This window comes from Humulus lupulus, chromosome 5 (genome assembly GCF_963169125.1).
Source record: "Humulus lupulus chromosome 5, drHumLupu1.1, whole genome shotgun sequence".
Lineage (NCBI taxonomy): Eukaryota > Viridiplantae > Streptophyta > Magnoliopsida > Rosales > Cannabaceae > Humulus > Humulus lupulus.
In genome coordinates, this window is record NC_084797.1 from 90,129,771 (window position 1) to 90,136,611 (window position 6,841).

General features: G+C 43.3%; 1 non-coding gene across 1 annotated transcript; it reads right to left on the minus strand.

Annotated features, from left to right (window-relative positions):
- Positions 1–6,511: 6,511 nt before the first annotated feature.
- Positions 6,512–6,618, minus strand: LOC133780719 (small nucleolar RNA R71). Its single transcript, XR_009869537.1, has one exon. It is a non-coding gene; the product is annotated as a small nucleolar RNA R71 (small nucleolar RNA).
- Positions 6,619–6,841: the final 223 nt, after the last annotated feature.

Genomic DNA, 6,841 nt, shown 5'->3' on the forward strand with positions numbered 1-6,841 from the left:
CTTCTCCTCCTGCACCACAGACTCGGCCTCTTGTAGCTTTGCCTTGGCCTCAGCGACCTCGACTTGAAGAGTGGCCAAGGTGGCCTTCGCAGCCTGCTCACTTTCTTGGGGCGATGAAAGGGCGGCCTTGGCATCGTGCTCTCCTTTTTGCACGACTCCAAGGGCAGCTTTAGCAGCCTGCTTGCCCTCTTGAGCTGCGGTCAGGACGGTCTTTACAGTCTGGAGCTCGGTCTGAAGCTCATCATTCCTAGCTCAGGCTATGCTGTGGTGTTGAGCCAGGGCTGCCTGCAAAGTACAAAGGGGATAGTTAGGCGCATACTGGGAGGCAAAATTGAAAAGAAAAAATTTCACTAACTTAAATGAAAAGATCTTATAGTGAGGGTCATCCCCAGAGATGACTCCAGGACGTTCTCCGGGCTGCGTTCCTATATCGTCCTGAGGTCCCTTGGGTTAGCTTTGTAGACATGCTCCACCATGTGGTTCGCAATCTCATAAAGGGTCCCCCTGAAGGTGTCGGCAATTTTCTCCAGGTCGTGGGGATCCACGGGAATACAAACGGTGGCGGCAGGGGCAGTAGGAGCTGGGGGATCAGCTTGTATGACTTGATCCTGAGCAGGTTCAAACCAAGGAGGAGGAGGAGGAAGGGGAATCCTTTTCTCCGTCACGGTGGAGGCCGAAGCTGGTGAGCTCGTACCTTTCCCCTTAGCAGGGGACTTGGATGTGGTTCCTGCCGCAGGAGGCATTTTCTTCATATATCAGGGCCTCTTTACGACAGGACCCAAGCTGGACTTCCTGCCCTAGAAAGCGGTGCGGAGATCGGGAACCCTGGGTTGCTCCATTTCTTCGTCTGAAAAGAATAAGAAGGGGGTTAGAACATGGATAAAGCCAGAAATTTACAAAAAAATATATATACTGTATAAGAAAAAGTCCTACCCTCTGGGTCGGGGGAGGAGTCTATTGTCACGACCTCCAGCCTCAAGACTACTTGGGGAGATGGGGAACCTAAGTCTACAATTTACTGAATCAGGGTAGGTTCAGGCTCAGGTTCTATTTCGGGGCTGGACTCCTCTACGTACTACCTAAGTCCAGGGGCAAGGGTACCTTGGAGCAGAGAGGGCCACGACCTGATATTGGTCTCATACTCTTCAAAAAAGACCGACCTAAAGGATAGGGTATTATCTACGACAACGGTGCCCTTAGGATAGCCAATGTCATGGTATAACACTAAGTGGTCCATGAACTGGAGCAGGGTTATATTACGGTCTTGATCGTTAGGGTGGCGATGGACGAGTTGGTTTGGATTAAACCTAACTAACATAAGGTCAGCGATAGCCCTATCTAATTCCCTATAGGGGTATGGGTTACCTTGGCCAGAGGGGCCAGCTGCTGCCCCCGATGAAGCTTGCTCTAACTCAGGGTCCCGAGCAGCCTTGGGAGCCTGCCTCTTCTGCACGAGAGGCACTTTGTCTTCTTCTTGCTCCTCGCCTTCAATGGCCTCGGCGCCCCCTTCATGGGTAGGCGGGAGCTCGCGGACCACCGGAAGAATAACTCGTGTTCTTCTCAAGGCCAGAGTCTAGCCCTTAGCGATTAACTTACATGCCAACATCGTTTCATCGTTCACGAGCTGGCGATAGTCCTTCTCACTAGGCAGAAGCCTAGACAGTGTATCGTATTGACCCTCGAGGGTGAAAAATTTGTCCGTCCTCCCGAATATGGCTGCACAAAAATAATACTCAATTAGTATATACACGAGGAGTAGGTTCAGACACAAAGAGAATGATTTCACGAGCTTAAGAAAGGAAAGAAGACTTACGAGGAGGTTGAAGTATCGATGTTCGCAGTTGCGAAACCCATTCGACATAAATAATTGATCTTTATAGTCGTTGGGGTGGATGGGGAGCTCAATGATCGAGGGAGAGTTTCAAAATCGGGTCAAGTAGTAGAACCTGCCACCTCGCCCTCATTGCTCCAGGCTGGCCTTGAGGCAGAAAAAATAAAGGATGTTCGCCGGAGTAGGGACCTCCCACTCGTGCTTTAGAAAAAGATACTTCAACCTCGCCAACAGTCGGTATGAGTTCGGGGGGAGCTGGAACGACACCAACTTCACGTAGTTGAGGAAGTCGGCGAAGTACTGGTCCAGAGGAAGGAAGGCCCCCGCCTTCAGGTGCTCGTCACTCTAAGCCACGAAGTCATCCTAGAGAGGCGCGCAGTTCCTTTCCCCTTCATACAGAGGTTTGGCGATGAGGCCCCCGGACCCGACCTCAATGTTGTGGGACAACATTATCTTATTAACCCTTCCTTGGGTCGTGATCTTGTAGACGATCATCTCCGCCTCGTAGAAAGCATTGGGGTGCACCACGATCTCCCTCTCCACCACGGGGCTGAAGTGGGGAAGGGGAGACTCAGAGGCGGTCTCCTTCCTCTTGCTGATTTGCTGGACAGATGGACCAGGAGCGTCTTTCTTTGGTATGTTCTTCTTTGGTGCACTTTTCTTGGGCGCCATTAGATCGCCTAACGAACAATAAGGATAAATCACTTAGTAGGCAACCTAATATTTTATAAAGTTTATGACACGAATGAGTGGGGAAGAAGGGTATCCGTGATATACGAGCTGAGTTGGTCTCAGCCCGTTGTGTGATCACACGCGCTACCCTATGCTACACGCCTCAGTTTCCCAACAGACCCCTGATATTTCAGGATTCGTGTGTCATAGAATCCGACCGCTACTGACCTTGGGAGGCTGTTTAGAGAAAAGACCACCCAAGGAGTGTGTTCCCTAAGCAATCTAATCTTTGAACCCTAACCTTTCATCTTCTACATCTCAAATGAGTATTTCCTAAAAGACTTACCATGAACTACCCAAATCTACCCAGAAAATGCTCAGTTTCGTAATATCATTATTTTGGGAGGGGTTCTAAACCTTCTCTATAAGCCTAAGGTTTGAGCCTATATGCCAAAAAGATCAAGGAAACACCCTAATAGTGACTACGGAGAAGCATAATTGGACATGGTAAATAGAACTCAGAAGTAGATTAAAAAAATAAGAGTTTAGGTGAAACAATAAAACTTACAGTGTGGACATCGGTGAGAGAAGTGTATTCCGCAAGGATGGGAGTGCTCACTCCTGAGTAGTTGTATGACCTTGTGTTGAGAAGATCTCGCAACAAAGATTTTTGGGGGTTTTTGTTAAGGAGGTTTGAAGATGCAGAAGATGGAAGACAGAGAATTTTTTTGAATAAAAGGCGATGAACTATAGGAATGGTCTATTCCCTTTTATACGTAAATGGCATAAATCAACATGAGCCACCCGATTTAGCCAATGCAAAATCCAAGGGTTGTGGTTCAAAAGACGAAATGGCGACAAAGAGTTAACAAGACAATTAATGCAGTCCTCGGAACCCGAACAAATGCCAATTGTAATGTTCCACGTTGTTGACGCGGTTCTTCGCCAATAGGTAATTAAGAAAAGAAGAGAAAGGAATTAGTGCTTAGGTTGAACCGAAATAGATAAAATGATCTTAGAAATGAAATGGTGACTCAAAATACGTTTTTTAAGTGGTTCAAAGGTTAAAATCCTTCTACTCCACTAATCAGTATTATTGCTATATACTAGATATTTGATTACAGGGTCTTTCTTGCAATATAGAATCCAACCCCTTATAACTCCCAGGGTCTCCATATTTATAGGAGAAGGCACCTGGGAGTTGGTAAGAAGGTCATCCCGTGACCTTCTTACCTGTCATGTCCACTCTGTGACATTCATGATTAATTCCCAAACCTGACACATAAGTGCGGTCAAATCAATAGGTAAGGGGATAATGGGCCACACGGCCCAAACTAGTCGTGGGTGTCTGAATACGCACGTTCCTGCTGCGTGTCCGAGAAGTCAGGGGTATATCAGACACGTGATGTCTGATATATGCACGTTTACCTTGCGTGGTTGACTTTATAAAAGGTCACAGCCTCCAACTCCAGCTCGCACCACGAGCTGGATGCTTCCCTCGACCTGCGGCCTTCAGAGTCCAGACTCAGTCCTTAAGCAATCTTGGCGAACCCTTAGGTTACCTCGAGCTAAGGAGGTAGGACCTTACGATGGCAGCTCCGGTCTTGGGGATGTCCACGTGGTAGTCATGATTAGGCCGTATCTCAGCTCGCTAATCAGCCCGTGGGAAAATCAGGGCGTACACATGTGTCCAGTACTCGAGTAGTGGGCAAACATGGGTAATTGCAATGGAAGTCTAAAAGTCCCTACTGTGTAGGTCAGAATATGACATCATAAAACACGAGTAGGGACTTGGGGGGCAAATGTGCATCCTAATTTCAGCACGAGTCCTTTATTTAGCTCGTGTACAACTGGCAAGTAAAGGTACAAAAAAAAATGGCCGATGAATCTGTGTATTCTCCACAAAGACAGCACGGTCCCCAAGGTGATGGCACGAGTTGGGGTGTATAAAGCGATAGGCACGAAGTTACAATATATATAAGGCACAGCATCAATGGCACAAGCTAATGGTATATTCAGCTTAGGGCACGCTAAAGATCTGGCGTGTCCCTGGATCCCTGAAAACCCGGACACGTTATATAATCGTGCATGGACAGACATGGCATGTTCGCGAATCCCTAAAAACCCAGACACGTAATATAATCGTGCATGGCCAGGCAGGGCATGTCCGCATGTCCCTGAGGATCCAGGATCAATTTTATTTCCTTATCAGACCATACCTTAGGATAAAGTGGAATATTTATAATAAGTGTAATACAGATAAAAATAGATGTTAAGTCACGTGATGACCCAAAGACCTGTCCAAGGATTTTCTCTATAAATACTGAGATCTTGGATAGAGGGAGGGGGAATTATTCTATAATACTAAAACTCTGTCAAAATTCAGAGAGAAAGACAGTAATAACATAGACTCGTGGACTAGGTGGATTTAATCACTGAACCACATAAAAAAGAAGAGTGTTCTTGGGAATTTCCTTTCGAGAATTCTTGAGAGTCCTTTTCTTTTTACGGTTTATCATTAAACACTAATTCATCACAGTTATTCTCTTAATTCACTGTTGGTGAAAAATCGCGTCAACATATATATATATATATTTCTTTCTTCCTTTTATTTTTTTTTGGGTAAAACAAAAAAAAAAGTATATATAAATATTCATATATATATATATAAACAAAAAAAAGTAGAGAAATAAAAAACGTAAAAAAAATATATTTTTATTTTTATTTTTTTCTTCTCTTTTCCTTTCTAAAAAAAAGGACCATATAAATATATATATAATTTTTTTTAGTTAATTCTTATTCCATTTCTCCTTCTTAATTTCTTTTCTATTTTTTTTAGTTAATAAATATTTGAAAAAAAAAAAGATTAAGCTTGCTATTTTATCTTCACTTCAATTCTTTTTTTCTTTATTTTATTTTTGTATTGATTATTTTGTTCCTTTAGGTTCCTTAGTTTAGGCTTTTATTTTTCCTTGCCTTAGTTTTCCTTAGAATTTAGGTTTTAAAAAAAAAAAACAATATAAAATTTTAATCATAAAACGCTTAGTATTGAGAACAATTGTGTAATATTACAAATGGTAGAAATCGATATTGTTCTGTCTAGAAAGATTGGTTGTTAAATAAGGTTTGTGATAGTGTTACCCCCCACACTTACCTGGGAGCCCTGGGGAGTTCTGTCTAGGCAAGTGTGGGTCTAAAGTGGTACCTTGACAACCTTCCCAATCAGCCTGGGAACATTTCAAGCATATACCAATGCACTATTACATTGTTGAACTTATTACTATAAGAAAACCAAGCTTGTTCTGTCAAAATAAGCATTTTCACTCTACTTAAAGGTTGTTTGGTCGAAAAGGTTTAACTTGTGATCCACCATACTAACTCAGTAACCTCGGGGAGTTCTAGTAAGGCGTTGGAGATCACCCAAAAACCTCCAAATTACCTGGGAACAAGTTTAACAAAAATATAAAAAAAAAAACATAAAATAAATCTAATTCTGATTTCCGAGAGTGGATGAATCATCACGAAACTTCTAGTGAAACTTCTTCCAATTCATCCACCACTCCTTCCGGAACTCCTTCAACCAATCCTGCTTCTCCACAAACTTTAGCTGATAATAATCCATTGGCAATGGCTTGCAATGATGAAATCCAACCGAGAACTCTCAATGACTACCTCCATCCTACTCGCACTTCCACACCTTCATACATTATTTTCCCTCCTAATATGCCAACATTAGACTTCAAACCTGGCATGATTTAACTCTTGCCCACATTTCATGGAATGGAAAATGAAAGCCCATATGTGCATATTAGAGAATTCGAGGAGGTAGTAGCCACATTCTATAACCAAGCCGAAAATGTTGATTCTGTGTGACTGAAGTTCTTCCCTTTCTCCTTGAAGGACAAAGCCAAAAGTTGGTTATACTCTTTGAGACCTAGGTCTATTGGAACATGGGAGGAAATGACCAAATCTTTCTTTCTAAAACACTTTCCCAACCTTAAGACCAACAATCTAAAATGACAAATTTCCACATTTTCCAAAAAGGACAATGAAACTTTCTATCAATTTTTAGAAAGATTCAAGGATATGTTGAATCAGTGCCCACACCATGGCTATGAGAACTGGCGTTTTGTCAGTTACTTCTATGAAGGTCTCATGAGTCGTGAGCGCCAGTTTGTAGAAATGTTATGCAATGGTGAATTCCTCGAAAAAGAGCCAGACAGTGCTCTTGAATATCTCGAAGAAACTGTAAAAAAATCTCACACCTGGACTGGTCCAAGTGCTACTGATAGCACCAACCGACACAAGCCATCTGGGATCTATCAACTTCGAGAAGAG